The 16,170-nt window shown below is 49.4% G+C and overlaps 1 long non-coding RNA gene across 2 annotated transcripts; it reads right to left on the bottom strand.

Annotated features, from left to right (window-relative positions):
* Positions 1-13,590: 13,590 nt before the first annotated feature.
* LOC130389416 (uncharacterized) lies at positions 13,591-15,929 on the bottom strand. Of its 2 annotated transcripts, none has more exons than XR_008896551.1 (4): positions 15,691-15,929; positions 15,247-15,540; positions 14,441-14,511; positions 13,591-13,891 (listed from the first exon to the last, which is right to left on the bottom strand). It is a non-coding gene; the product is annotated as an uncharacterized LOC130389416 (long non-coding RNA). The 2 variants fall into 2 exon arrangements; XR_008896552.1 differs by having other exon boundaries at positions 13,591-13,888.
* Between the last annotated feature and the right edge of the window lie 241 nt (positions 15,930-16,170).

The following is a 16,170-nucleotide window of genomic DNA, read 5'->3' as shown; positions in this document are numbered from 1 at the left end:
ACCTCTGAGCGCGCCCGGGCCCGGGACGTCGGGCGTTAACCCCCCCCCCCCCCCCCCCCCCCCTCTCTCTCGCCCTACTCCTCCCCTTGTCTGTGGCACACGAACGCCCACCCCTTGACCCATAACTCAGGAGGACCTCCGAAGGCGCGGCCGTACGTTTCGCTCGGAGCGTCTTGTCCGCCGGTGACCTGCGGTTCAGCCGCGGGGCAGAGTCTGAAACCCACGGGCCGTTACTCACCTCCCGGGGGGGAGTGGCTCTCAGCCTGCGCCTGGCTGCGGTTCTCGGGTCGTTTATGACCTTGTTCTTGCAGGATGAGCCGGCCCCCCGCCTTCCCGACCTCCAGATCCATCGTAAGCCACCGGCCTCGCGCTCCCACCCTCCCCCGCCCATCGGGAGGGTCTGCCTGGCGTTGGGTGTGCCAGAATGTTCTGCAGCATGGAGGTCCAGCCACGGCTTCACCAGGTTCGCACAACCAGGACGGCGCTCGGGTTTCTGGGTCCAATGAAGGCCAGATGCAAGGCGATGCATGTGCTTTCTGAGCAAAACCCTATGGGCCCTAGTGTGTGTGTCCGACCCCACCCCCGAACCCTCCACCCACCCCCACCTACTTCCCTCCACCCTTTCCCTCCTCCTCCACCACCAACTTGACGTGACTCCTTTACTTCTATTTTTTTTCCTTTTTCCACCCCGTTCCTAAACTCTCCCTACCCTCTCCCTACCCTCTTCCTCTCCTTCACGGCACCGTCTGGGGAGAACCAATCAGATCCGAGCCTAAAGCAACAACGGTGGCCTCCGGGAGAGCTGGTGTGTCAGAAGTCGCAGGGCGAAGTGTGTGAGAGGAGATACAAGTGAAACCTGATGATCATCAAGATAATGTGAAACAGTAATAATAAGTGCCACAGGAGAGTAATAGCATGAATGTTTTTGGTGCATTTTCTGTTGACTTGTGCCTTCCCCTCCCCTCGTCTTTGGGGGAAACGTTTAATGTGTTAATTCTTTGACGATGAAAAAAAAACACCCTACTTCCCAGTTCCCGCCTGTCTTTCTATAAATCTCCCATTCCCTTTATCTTTCCTTGTTTTCATCTGTATTTCCCCAACTCTTTTCCCTATTAACCTTTCATTCATGGGGGGCACGGCCGGGTGGATCACAGGGTTAACTCAATACAGGGTGAGCCAGGATGGATCAGGGAGGATGGATGTTTATAACGGAGCCATATCTGTGTTCTCTCTCTCTCTCTTTCACACGTTCAAGGCCTGGCCCAAGTGGCCATGATGGACAGCTCTCCTGGTTTGCGATCTCCAATTCGTTCACTTAGCAGGAATGTGTATATACAGTAGCCATTCCTACCCATTCATCAAACTGTATGGAGAGTTCATGTTAGTGCAGCGGTATATGATTTGGAGTGCATGAGTGTATGTATGAGTGCCCATGTGAGTGCATGTATGTGTATGTGTGCCTGTGTGTTCTCTAATCTTTTGAGGTTTTTCTCTCGTGTTTGACGAAACATCGTGTGGATCTTCAGATGTGTGCGATGGAGCGTACCGCTCTCTGGAACCAGGAGATCCTTTGAACTTGGCAATGAAAACACAACGGACTGGGCTGGATTAGAGCGCGCTTGAGTGAGTAGACTGCGCTGCGTTTTATCAACTCAAAATGACTGAAGCTCTTACTTCTCTGTCTCGGACCCGTCTCTCAAGGTCGAAGTGGGAGGGCGGCCGAAAACATACTCTGGTCTCAAAACGGAGGAAAAATCATGGCTCTTTCTCAGCCCTGTTGCGAAATGTCCACCAGAACAATTCAAAGAGGCACCTTTGATGAAGTGTGTGTGTTCTACATCATTGGTTCTCAAACTGTGGGTCGCGACTCATAAGTGGATCACAGCAGGAGAACCAAGGGGATCTGGAAATGATACACGCTTGCCTCCATGTCTTGTACGTTTCATCTTATAAAAAGGGGGGAATACTGAATTGATAATATAGATATCTAAATTATCACCATTATTATCTACATGATGCTTGAATTCCTGAGCAAAAAAATTGGTGCCAGGTCAGTCTTGGCATGAACCAATCTGGGAACCCCCTGTCCTGCATAAATGGTCTCCAACAGACAGACAGACAGACAGAGGGGGGGGGGGGGGGTCCTGGGTTTGATCCCCCATGCCAGCAGCCTGCCTAAAGCCATCCCCTACCCGCCCATGCTCATTCATGACAAGCTTCTGAATTCAGCGCAAAATATAACTTGGATAAAAGCGTCTGCTAAACAACATCATATAGTAAATTGAAGAAGCCTATTGACAGCAATAGAAGAAGCAGGTTTTGGCAGGTACAGACCCTGATCCCAGCATGACCCTTCACCCTTCCCTCCAAAAAAGAACTCCTCTACTCGCATGATTAGTAGCAGCAGCCACAAATTCTTCATACTGACCTACTTTCGATGTGCAGGTATGATATATGAGGCCAAATTTGTTTTGGCAAGCAAATGGCTTTGGTGGTGGTGGTGGTGGTGGTGGTGGTGGGATATGGGCTTTGGGAGTGGTAGTGTTGGTGTTGGTGGGGGCTGCATACCTTTTGTGTATGTACATAGAGGAGCTTTTCACCTCCTGGGCTCTGTGTGCTGCCTTTGTCCTCACAGAGGTGGACATAAATCAGCCGTCCGGGTAGCAGGTCGGGGCGGAGGTGGCGGGGCACCGGAGACCCCTTTACGCCGGGAGGAGGGGTGCGGTGGGGCGGGGCGGGGGCAGGGGGAGGTCGGCGGAGCTGGTGGTGGTGGTGATGACAGTGGGGGTGAAGGCAAGGAGATCAGGGTGGGGGGGGGGGGGTGAATAAAGGAAGCAGCCCTGGAGCGTTCCCACATGAAGCCTTGTCAGGGCTGAGGGAGCAGGCAGACAGACAGACAGACAGACAGACAGACAGACAGACAGACAGACAGACAGACAGACAGACAGACAGACAGACAGACAGACAGGGACAGATACAGAGTAAGAGAGCAAAAGAGCGAGTGTTTTTCTTTTAATACAAAAAGAGCAAATGACGGAAAGTTACACTGAGAAGACGCACGAGTAGGGAGTGATATTCCCTGCGAGCTGTGGGTTAGACCCAAGGAAAAACACACATTTTTAAAGCCAGTCACGGAAAAGAATGTGCCGGAGTCCATTAAACAAACCTCTTCAAACGTGGCCCGCAGAGCTCTTCTGCTTTGTTGTCGCACGGAGCTGATCCCTTCTAGAAACGATTTTCAAACAAGGGTCTTGAACTTTGACCTCTCTCAACAGTGTGTCAAAAAGCTTTCGCTCTTCTCTTCACTGTCAACGCAGAACAGGGGACCATTGTCTGATCGTCTTACATCAACTGTGTTCTGTCAACTGATCTTGCCCTGCAGGCATTTTATAGATTAAGATACAGGTAAAGTCGTGTGACAAAATTCTTAATATAGACAAGAGCTGGTTCTTTAGAGGGGACTAGTTGCAGTTATTTCTTGAGGCACTTCTAATTCGCATAATGATTAAGGAGCACAGCCTGATTGCTGTTTTAAGACCGATGCTTCACAGAAATCGTTTGGCTTTACGCAACGTAACATAATGCGTGTTGAAGTAACCTGCTTCATTCATTGCTTAATGTTGTGATTTAAGATATCCCTGCAATAATTAGGCCTTCTCACCTTATCACTCTAGGCCTTGTATCACAGCAAAGCAAACCCCAAAACCCAAACCTAACAAACCCTGTTTTTAATTAGATTTTAAGTGTTTTAACTGAGAATTGTATATAAATATTGATACTTCCTATTCCTTTAGGGAAATCATGTTTGTGTTTTCTGCAACAAAGACTTATTTTCTGTTACGTTTTGCCATTTAGCATTAACTGCAAACCCGTAGGTAGACTCTGATATCTGTTAATGGAAATATTTGCCATAGTCTTTCACCTCCCCAAAACACCATATCAAACCGGGTCGGTATGTCTCTCATACAGTACGTAGGCTTTTTCCAGAGTTGAAACTGAAGGTGGTCGTGTAACACAGCACCCCTCCACGGCCTCAGCCACATGTTCACATTCAGCCGCTCATCTCCAAACCACAGCCGTCCCACCACAAGCCCTGGATCAGCAGTGATGATGGTTATCAACCATACACACACACACACACACACACACACACACACACACCCACACAGAGTTGAATCCCAGAGGTATCATGTCCCAACAGGCGCGGATCCTGTGAGCTGGTGGGTATTATGCTCTGTCCCCCCGTCGTTGCATAAGAGCCACCGGGAGGATTCCTATTGGCCCTGGTCACAGAGTGTGAAGAAACACATTAGAAAGGATCCGAATAATGGGTCTCTGAACAGCCTTTTGCAAGACTGAATGTGTGTGTGTGTGTGTGTGTGTGTGTGTGTGTGTGTGTGTGTGTGTGTGTGTGTGTGTGTGTGTGTGTGTGTGTGTGTGTGTGTGTGTGTGTGTGTGTGTGTGTGGTGGTAGTGTGTCTGCAGGGGGGGGGCATGTGCTAGTGTGGATTCGACGGACAGCCAAGATGGATGATGGAGATGATGGTGTGTGTGTCTTTGTGTGTGTGTGTGTAAGAGAGTGTGTGTGTACTCTCTGTAGAATCAACCTGAGAGGGAGCCTAGCTGGGCCCAGACAGGTGTGAGCTAGTGACCCAGGTGCAGCTCCAAGCTAGAGGCCAGGTTGCCACGGTAATCACGCTCAAGGGGTCTAATGACAGGGTATGCTCCCTTTAGAGAGGTGCACACACACACAGGAAAAACACAGTTATTACACGGGGGTGTGTGTCTTTGTGTGTGTGTGTGTGTGTGTGCGTGTGCGTGCGTGTGTGTGGAGTTTCAATCTCTTGCAATGCACACATACCCTAAACTGAGACCTGTTTTATTTTTCATCACCAAAAACAAGTACAACATTAAACAGGTTACGTCAATCCCACTCCCTGTCCTTACATCTCCGACCGTCTCCGCCTCAAACCATCTCTGGGTCTCGCTCACCCTCTCTCTTAAAGGCTGAATATGGTTCCACGTCGACACAACGCAAGGCGGTTTATGGACCCGTTACGTCCTTGCGTACCCTCCTTGAGTCCTACGCAAGGGCCTGACATGCGCCTCCGCAGAGTGGTAACCTTGCGTCGAGGCAAGGGCTGTGATTGGTCCGCTCACTAAAACCCGGCGCGGAACCAAAACAGGCTCACGAGTGCGTCGAAGCGTCTGCGTAGCCCAGGCGTTGCGTCGACGTGGAACCATGATCAGCCCTTAAGTCTCCCTCCCCCTCTCCCTATGCACTCGTGACATTTTCACACCTCTTCCTGGGCCCTTGTCGTGTTCCGGAGCGAGCCATCCCACCACAGGTCACGGGGGGGTAATAAACAGGAACAGCAGCTGTGCGCACTGACACGAGAGGCTTCCAAGTTATTTTGCCGACCCGGTGACCCCACGAGGTCGGGTCAAGAGTCAAAGGCGCACAGTTTTTTTCCCATGCGTCCGAGTCGTGACGGACAAAAGGTGTGGAGGGGTTCCATGTTTGCATTCCATCCGGGAGAGAAGACAGACGCAAGGTGAGGTATCGAAACCAAAGTGCTTTCTGAGTCAAAGTTGGCCCCTTGTCCACCTCTCCTACCGACTACTGACAGACTGGTGTGGACGCTGGCCACCTGTGCGCCGTTAGCTTGAGCCACCGCTAATCCAGGGAGCGAGCATGATAGGGCGAGCAAGAGAGAGAGAGAGAGAGAGAGAGAACGAGAGAGAGAGAGAGAGAGAGAGAGAGAGGGGGGGGGGGGGGGGACAGACTAGCAACAACAAACAAGAGGCCCTCCAGGTATGCACCGGGGACTTGCAGCTGTCTGCTGCCGTTTCTCTGCTGCTGCTGGCTGCTGCTGCACATGTTGTATTCCCGCCGGGGTGTGGTGGTGAAAACCCCTGGCACGTCACATCTGCCCGGCGACAGGCCTCTGACTCTTTGTTTTTTGTTTTAAAAGAGGCAGAGCTCCAACGGTACACTGAAAACCCAACATGCGCTGGGGAGCCAGCAATTTAGAGAATAGCCTTGAGAAACAGTTCCCCTCCCGGCGGCCACGTCTGATGTGCAGTGGAGCGCGGCGGCTGGTGGTTCTGGATGCGCAGGATGTCATTAGGAGACACCAGCACCGCCGCAACGTGGGTTTAGTCCTGTCTCAAATGACCAGGGTCAAAACGCAGTCAACGTGCTCGGGGGGAGTGTCCGCGTGTGTGTGTGTGTGCGTGTGCGTGTGCGTGTGCGTGCGTGCGTGCGTGCGCGCGCGCGCGCGTGCGTGCGTGCGTGCGTGCGTGCGTGCGTGCGTGCGTGCGTGCGTGCGTGCGTGCGTGCGTGCGTGCGTGCGTGCGTGCGTGTGTGCAATGCATGTGTGTGTCCGTGTGTGTTTGTATGTGTGTGTGTTTGTTTCAGACATGGGTCTGGTTGGATCCACCTTGTGGGGGAGGAGGAGGAACAGAACCTTTCGGTCACTTGGTCTTATTCTGTGCCTTGCGCCGAAACGACATTTGATCCCAAGTCACATTTAGCCAAGCTATTGAGAGTTTTGAGCCCGGGACTGTACGGGTCGTAGTGTATGAAGCTATGCAGGACAAGAACCAGCATTGCTGTACCCTCTTCACTCCAACCTCGCTGAAAGGCTCTTGGCAGATTAAGAACCTTTTCATTGCCGCTGTAAGCACTATCCGACTAACTGTCGGATTGCCATCTTCAATCTTGCATAACTTAACACAACAAAAACAAGGGAAAATTCAACACAGTCCACCTCCCATCAGCGATGTCAACAGCGAGCTTCCCTGTTGTATTTTCTTTCTTCTCGCATTTGTTTTGGATTCTTGTTTTTGTTTTGTTATCGGCACATCACGCATACCTGGCCGGTTGCTAGGTAGGTTTGTTTATGGAAAGCAGAAGCTGTTGATGCTGTACGGACAGGGGGGGTGTGTGGGGGGTGGGCTGGGGGGGGGGGGAGCTGAGCGGATGCGGGGAGGACAGTGGTGGCGGAGATCCAGACGATGTTGGGATGTGGAATCTGTGGTTGGCTGACTGGCCGGCCTGCTGGCTGTCTGGCGGAGGTTATAGAGTGTAAAGTAGCACTAGATGTTTTTTTCCTGCCGGCAAGAGTGAACGAGAGAAAGTGATCATTATGGCTCTTTGAATAGCATAATTAGAGAGAAAGGACTGTGCGCGTGCATGTGTGTACTTTTGTGTGTGTGTCTGTGTGTGTGCGTGTGCGTTTCTGTGTCTGGGTTCCAGTTTAGAGGGACAGGTAGCTGTACAGTCAAAACAGTTTCAGAGCTGGTCTGTCGACGCTTGCTCACAGATGGTTTAGTTTTTCCTAATCAACATCAATATTAAAAAAGGTAAAATCGTTCTTTGATTCGGATATGCTAATTATGGCAAGCTAATTCATGCACACACACAACAACGGACTGCCCCTAGATTTATTCAACACAATGCCAGGGGAGTTGAACACAGGTGATCTATAATCTGAAGGCTCGGCTATTTGAGAAAGATCAACAATCTGAGGATGCTGAACTGTGTTTGAAGGGGAAGTTCCGGATGTTTCTGCCTGGTCGAGTGTAGAAACCGTTCCAAGTGAAATCCGGCGGGCGCAGATTGAAATGAGAACTTTAGCACAAACATCAAGTTTGATGGAAAGGCCTAATCACCCTAATCTCAACAAGCTAATGTGCGTGGAACCGCCGTTAAACATGCATCAAGGTTGTTTTCAGGAAATAGGAAGTGAACACCATCTTGAATGTTTAAAGGGGTCAAATTGATTTTCCCTTTTGGAACAACAATAGGCCAATCAAGGCTTCTCAAAATATCCTCCCGCCGCTTTTGGTGGAGACAGAAACCAGAGGCGTACACACACATGGCGGAACATGCCTGCAAGCACACACACAAAAACACACACACACACACACCATCAAGCCCCCCCTCGCCAAACACACACATACACACTCAAACATAAAACCGTGACTACTTATTTCGAGAATGAACGTGCATATACACAAAGTCACACATGCTCAAACCCACACACAAAACCCTAACTACTAATTGCAGCCATAATGTGAACACACACACACACACACACACTTTGCTCTCACGCTTGATTGGTCGCTAAGTGTGAGGAGCCACTTAACGTGATGAAAGACAAGGAGCTGGATCTGTCACTGCCGCTTGGCCAATCACGAGCGCGACAGTTTACACAACACCGGCGCGCACAAGAGTTGACCTTCGTTAGAGGTATTATCAGGCTAATCTAAGAGACTGCTCTGGTCCCTCGCCAACCCATCTACCTGGCTGAGGGCCCTCCCAATCATGCCCCCGCATTCACTGACCACAACATCTCCCCTGACTTCAAACACACTCAGAGGTCAGCCCAGCCTCTGGAGAGGGTCGGCTGGACCCCATGTGATGCTGCAGCTGTGTGGGTGATGTGTTATGGGGTTTAATTGCTCAGTGTGTATATATATATATATATACACAGTATATATATATATATATATATATATATAATATATATATACACATAAGAGAGAGAGAGAGAGAGAGAGAGAGAGAGAGAGAGAGAGAGAGAGAGAGAGAGGGATGAGAAAGAAAGAGAGAAACAGAAAGACGAAGAGAGAGAGAGAGAGAGAGAGAGAGAGAGAGAGAGAGAGAGAGAGAGAGAGAGAGAGAGACGAAGAGAGAGAGAGAGAGAGAGAGAGAGAGAGAGAGAGAGAGAGAGACGAAGAGAGAGAGAGACGAAGAGAGAGAGAGAGACAGGGATGAGAAAGAAGAGAGACGAAGAGAGAGAGAGAGAGAGAGAGAGAGAGAGAGAGAGAGAGAGAGAGAGAGAGAGAGAGAGAGAGAGAGAGAGAGTGGAACCCAGTGTCCTAATCAAAAGTCTGGCTTATAGCTCATTGAGGCTAGTTTGTCCTTCTCCATCGGACAGCCGTCGTAGGTTAGGTTATGGGTCTCTAGCTGCGTAGCCCACAGAGATTGCCACTGTAGCTTAATGAACCACTCACGGAAGGCTGTACGATTTTTCTTTTTCCTGCTACATTTCCAGTACATTTCTGCCAACAGCGAAAACCACGCGGAGCAGATCAAAGATAGACACATGATTTATGACACAAAAAATGGTATACAATTGTTGGCGAGAAAGTCTTGACCTGCAGTCATTGTCACAGAACCATAACTGCAATCATGGGGATAGCCAACCACTTTCAACCTCTGTTAGCTATTCGACACAAAAGTAGGCAAAAGGCAGTACCATTAGGGTTTTGGCCCTTAACGGGGGCCCCTGATGAACAATTAATAGGACCAGTTGCATGGCGACTACAGGCCCTAGTCCCTAAACAGACTACTATGGAAATTCAGTTTCCGTCCTCTGTCCTAAAGATATTTTCTCCCGTCCGCAGGCAGGCAAAGGGATTCTTGCCATTGCCACTGCTTTCCACTGGCAGAGGTCCATGTCTCTAAATTGGATTGACATGAAACTAGAACAGAGTGTGATCCTAGTGGGGAGCAGGGGGGGGGGGGGGGGTACCCGAAAAGGCGGCCAATGAAAATAGTGCGAGATGTGGAGGGCTGGAACGAGAGAGGTACTGAGAGAGCGAGAGAGGGACGGTATAATCAGTCCTGGGACAGGAACCCAACGGACTGCTTCCTGATATTAACTCCAATCAGCAATCATAGTGCGCTGCAATCCACAAGCCTTTAAATACACATCTCCAACGAGTACAACTAATGGCTTCGCTCATTTTCTAGCGTTAAGAAATGAGGGGAAAGTACATAGAGAAAAGGGGGGCGGGGGGGGGGGGAGAATCCAAATATAGAACCCCACCCTCGAGAATAATACAGTAAAATTTGTTTTCTGGGCCATAAACTACAAAAACATGGTCTAGACTATGGATGGGAAGAGCGGGAGGTGAAGACAGAGGTGATGGTTGTGTGTGTGCCATGCGAGGCGGATGGAAACTTGGCCACAACATTCCTGGGACTGGGAATGAGGTTGGTTTTGGCAGGGCACCCTCTCTCCACAAGACCGACTGTGCATTCTATACCTTTGTATCATTTCCCAGGGCGCGGGGCAGCGAGCAGAGTGGAAGCATACGGAAAAAGTTAGCCCTCCTCCGTCGCTACAAACAGCGCTAGTTAGCCGGGCTGAGGGGGCGGAGCCAATCATGGGGCTCAAGCAAGCCTCATTAGCATGGGATACAAATCAACGCTGGCTGACGTTGCCTCAGAATATAGACGTCTCTATATACGTCTCCTTTCCTTTCAACTATAACAGTTTTTTTCTTCTTTATAGTGCGCTGAACGCACGTGAGCCGCGAGTCGTGAGCGGAGGGGGGGGTTTACAGGGGGGCCCTCCGGTCCAAGCGCGGCCCGACGGAGGCCTAGCAGGCTCGTCTTGTAAAGTAGCGTGACGGCCGAAACACGGAGTGATTTACGGTGGAGCCCGCGCCGTGCGGATACACTCCGCCCGGCCTGTTAAAGGCCAATATATAAATATACGAGTGAGTGAGTGAGAGAGAGAGAGAGATGTCCATACCCCGTGTGCTATATTAACCTGCATTCCTTCCAGCAAGGTGGAGAGTGGCCACATGAAGTGACTACAACCGCATGCTGCGGAGGGAATACGCAACGCTACTTCCTGCCAGGGGAACCAGGAGCTCGCATGAGAAGGTCGGCTGGGAGTCAGGGAGGGGAGGTCAGGGAGAGGAGGGGAGGGGAGGGGAGGGGAGGGGAGGGTGGATCTTGGCGATGCGAGGGTCCGCTGCCGTGTTGCCGAAACAAAGCGAACCCCCCGAAACAATGTTTCTCTTCCATCCCGTTCTCGTCTAATAGCCGGCGGCCTACCATAACCTCTCCTGGCTCGAAATCAAATTAAATAATTCCTCAGATGTTTATAGCCAGAAACACCTGGGGACCTCTCAGACAGGCAAGTGGGGGGGACGGACGGAAGTTGGGGGGGGGGGGGGGGGGGGGGGGTTGGAGAGAAGAGCGTTTGGAATTCTGGGTATGAACCAAAAGACACCGACACTTCAGAGGGAAAAGATTCGGGGGAGAGCTGGGCGTCTGGAGGTGTGTGAGGTGGGGTGGGGCGGAGGTGTGGATCACAGAAAACAATAACAATCTAAAATGACACCGAAGGGGGAGAAAAGAGGGGTGGGGCCATCTCCGTGGAGCTTTGAAGCACCGACAACCACCCCCCCCCCCCACCCCCCACTCCTCCACCCCCTCAACCCCCAGCACCTATATTCCTTGGCAAGGAGGATAAGCTTTTGCTATGATTTAGCGTCTGTTTCTCACCGGCCTGTGGAATGCGACGGATGACGGATCTATTTTCCTACATTGTTTCACCTGCCCTAAACGGAACCACATGCGGCCCGCGGAGCCGCCTGCTAACTTTGTCTGTAATTGGAAGCACATGCACCGTGGCCACTGCGAAGAGCAAAGCACACATACGCCGCAACCCCCCCCCCCCCCCCCCCTCCTCCCCTCCTCCCAACACACACACACACACACTGCAAACCCATTCCACCGGTACTTTTGGGACGTTGGTGGTGGTGTTCTTCAGGGCCCGGGCACAGTGTGCCTGGGCACAGTGTGCCCGGGCCCCCGCCTTGTCGCTCAGAACCAGAGGTACATTTGTCGAGGAGACGGAGCTGCTGGAGTTCAACACTGGGTGTGGTCTGGACTCTGGAGACTATTGCGATGAAAGTATCGATACTCCTCTTCTGACCGACATGCAACAGGTTTCTTCCCGTGGCAGGCATCTGATTTGGAACCGCTTGGAGCGTCTCGACCAGAAATAGCCGGTTTCCCTTGACCTGAAGTACAAACCATGAAGACATCCGTGGGCGTGTCAAATTGCACGGGATGGAAAACGAAGGATGGGGGGGGGGAAGAGAGCGCACCCCTGCCGTTAACTTCTGCTGTGCATTGTGCAACGACCTTTGTTGATGATGCGTCCGATGATTACGAATGCCGATGGTTCCGCTCAAAACCGGTGGAGAAGCGGGCTTGTTCGATAAGATAGCATCACGGTTCCAGGAATCCTGAGCAAAAACCAGTTCAAGAACCAGAGCTAATATGGTGGAAAAGGGCTATGAACGATGTCGCCTAGAGAGTCTACTGCCGGCCATGGACATTGACGTTCTCCACAAAGCACAATTAGTGCTGCGCTGTACTGTTCATTACTGTGAAGTCCAGACATGAAGGGGGGGGGATGCTAACATCACCTTTTTAATAGTGGGGGTTGAAAAGGAAGGCTTGAATCATGTATTCATGTTAAACCCCATTAAATGGCAGGTTAGTTGACTGCATTCATGTAGAACTTTTCTAACCAGGACCCACTCAAAGCGCTTTACTATTATTGCCTAACATTCGCCCATTCATACACACATTCACACACCGCCGGCTGAGTCGAACATGCACAGCCAAAGCCAGCTCATCGAGGGCAGTTAGGGTGATGTGTCTTACTCAGGAACACCTCGAGACTCAGCTAGGAGCAGCCGGGGATCGAACTGACATACTTCTGGTTACAAGTCAACCCGCTATGCCTCCTGGGTCACTGCTGCCCCATTAGTCATATTAGAGGACCCAGCAATGGTGGGATGGAAGTATATTGTGTAGCGTCCTGCTGTCATAGTGCAAATGTGATCGTAGTGTAAATGCAACTTCAGATACCTTTCATTCGTTGAGAAACTCATCAGCGGTAAGCAATTCCGATAGATTGCTAAAGCCAAATGAACCTTTTGAACTGCATTCAGCTTGCTAAAGGCTACTTACAAAACATTTACTTCCCAGTCTTTCCTGCTCATTATACAACTGGAATGGGTGAGCTATTAGCCAACTGGGAAATTTAAGAAAGAATCAACTTGAAGGATTTTGTTTCATTACTATGAAAAATGGCTGCTTGATTGAATTCGACACCAGCTACAAACTCCTCAGGGTAAACTCCGGGACCACAGGGCCCTGATTGCCATGGAAAAGTTGGCAGTGTTGTTCTACCAAACAGGCGATTAGCACCCTCTGAAATCTAACGAGCTCCATTAGAAACTCTGGCGCCAAACTATACGATACGCCCGTCTCCAAAGTGAAGGACAACATTAACCCACCAGTAACTGTATAGGTAGACCTTGCAAAAGGGTCCTAAAGGGTAATAAAGCTATGTGCCTCACCTTTGCTACACAGTGACAAATGTGATGGGCTGCGTGTTCCTAGTCCCGCCAATAAACGCTTTCGCAGCTTGGGTAATACTGCCATCTAACGGACGCACGAGGTATTACAAAGAAATTCTCAGAACATCGCCTCAAGATTTAGGACTTTAATGTGTGTCCCCCACCGATGGAAGGCTTTATGCAACAGATTTTTAATAATCCTATAAAAATGCCTAGAGTAGTTCCTAGAAAGCACTTCCAACTGATTTTCAAAGAATCAACATATGACATTGATGCAAGTGAGGTGTTAGCACAACTGAAATCCCTTTTCACCCAATAGCTTGCAGCCAACTTGCCTAAAGATTCAATTTTCTTCTGTTCAATATGAAAACCTTTTTCTGGATTCATCAATAAAATGCAAATATTTGTAAATAGTTTTTATTCACAAAGCGACACAAGTTAAAATAATAGCAACCATTTTAGTTTAAGTATTAACAGGAAAACCATTTACAAGGGAGATGAGGTTTGTGGACAGAAAGGTAGAGTAAAATGACCCAGGAGTGGCAGCCATGATGAGAGCGGGTCCAATTATTGTCCAACTGCTAAGGAAAGGCGCTTCGACTCTTCCTTTCCCAGGCTCCTTTAGCACACTGCAACACCATTTACAACTGGCAGGAGATAAGACGATTCCTTGCCGCTGCAACAGTCAAAGTGATGCCAATCTGCTGTTCAAGAAAACAAAAACATGACCGACAAGAGACTTGGCTCACATCATTTGGTTAAAGGAGACATTATACCACCAGGTGAGAGTGTGATTAGCCTTTTACAAGCCGTTTTGAAAATCGGCCCCACTCGTGGGCGTGTCCACCTAGATCTGTGCTGGATAGATGAGCAACGTTGTCATGATGTCATATGGGGCAGATTCTCAAACCGGCTTGTAAGGCTAATCATACTCAGACATGGTGGTATAATAAGTCTCCTTTAATGTTCGGGACATTGAAGCTTCATCAGGCTAGACCCATGTCCGTAAAGTTGCATAACTATGCAACTTCCCCGCATCCTCATCTGTGGTGAACTACTACAACAATTAAAGTAATTTCACACTGGCATTTTTGTCTCCCATTAAAAGCAGGACAAACGGTAGCAGCATCATACTTCATGCTCCATCCCTTCCATCTCCAGGATTTCACAGATACATTTGATTAACAAAGTAGAACAGGTGTACATAGCCCAAAGAGTTCCAAAACCTCTGTCCCGAAGTTGCCTTTACCTACCACAAGGGGGAGTTCAATGGAGTCATCAGGCAGAGAATCCTTACTGTCCACGATCAAAAACCCAGTTACAACTATCAAACAAGGGCAATGTGTCAAAGGCATTGAGTTACTATTTGAGGAGAGTGAGAACACACGTCATATACTTAGCCATGTTCTACAAACCGCATCATATATGAAGATTCTCAAATTAGTCCAAAACCTACTTTAGTCTCACAGCTGTATTTGCAAGCATGTGTATGATTTATATTACGTTTTATGCTCAATAAGCCTCTTCACCACTCAGTCAGTGATCGAACAGCGAGTCAGCGACTAGTGGGTCTGGAGGAGTAGAGTCCGAGAACGAACAGAATCAATTTGGTTCGTTCTTGTTAAAAGATTTGTTCATTCGAACTGATTCGGTCGCGAACGACCCATCACTATTCAACCCCAGATTTTGGCACATTACTTGTACACATTTCTGTTTCATCTTGAAATTTCTGCCATTTCAGCAACCTTGGTCCTAGACACACATGGACCCTGCCCTTTGTGGATCCATGAGGGCAGAAACACCCGCATCTACATCTACAATAGTTTGTGTCGTTCTGAAGAGGGAGTGCCATCGGTTCATCACGTCGAGGCTATAGGCCCAATCCCAACAGGCCTCTTGTTGGGGTTTCTCCAAATGCTCCACTTTGAAATAACAGACCAGTGGGATGCCGACAAACATCTTTTCTCTAATTTACATTACATTTGATCGTTTACCCACACGCAGTAGCCACGGCTCAATCGTAGGCATTTAGCAGAAGCTTTTATCCAAATCTACTTACATCGGTTAATACAAACATTGACGGCAGAGTCAACGATGCACGGCGACAGCCAGCTCGTCAGGAGTAGTTAGGGTTAAGTGTCTTGCTCAGGGACACATCACCACTCAGCTAGGAGGAGCTGGGGATCGAACTAGCAACCTTGCGGTTACAAGACAACTGCTCTACCTCCTGAGCTAAGCTGACCTGTGACCTCATCCCCCGCCGTTCACAATTAGGACGTCGTCGGTGATATATGGGGGGGCAGCGGGCCCCCCCATACAGTCAAGTTAAGTCAGTCATCAGCAAGGGATTGTCCTGTAACAAAATACATTCAAAGTTTGAGGGGTAAAAGAATAGACAAGGGAAAAGTGTAGCACACAAATGTCCCAACAACAGCTCAGCAGAAGCCAACAGCCCAAATCCACTGCACCCATCTTAAATAATAACAAATATGTGGTTACTCACTGTGGTGGTCTTTGTTGAAGACCTTCCTCTGGTGGAAATGTTTGTCAGGATTGTTCAGTCAAAAGTAGCACACAAAAACACGTTTATAAGTAGCGGTGGGTCCCTTTGGAGTTTAGCTGAAATTGACGGAAAACGCGAGCGCACTATCTGGTGCGAAAACCTGATAAGCGAGGCTAAAGACATAACAATTAAACCATTCCTACGTGAGCACCTTAATATAGACGTGTGGGTGCGTGTGAGAGACAGGTGAAGTTAATTAACGAGTTAACGAGGTGGGCGTATGGGAATGAATGCTCTGGGATTAGTTGTGAGCCAGAAGGTCGAGACGAGAACGAGAATTAATTAGGAGGTCACCTTTATTTGGAGCCAGTAGCCAGTAGACTATTAAAACCGATATGTAGACTTAATGTCTAAACTGGGAAGGAAATCAAGGCATACAAAACATTCCATTGCGATTGGACTGATAATAATCAAAGTGTC

Source organism: Gadus chalcogrammus, chromosome 9 (genome assembly GCF_026213295.1).
Source record: "Gadus chalcogrammus isolate NIFS_2021 chromosome 9, NIFS_Gcha_1.0, whole genome shotgun sequence".
NCBI classification, from domain to species: Eukaryota; Metazoa; Chordata; class Actinopteri; order Gadiformes; family Gadidae; genus Gadus; species Gadus chalcogrammus.
This window is presented reverse-complemented; position numbering and strand designations above follow the sequence as displayed.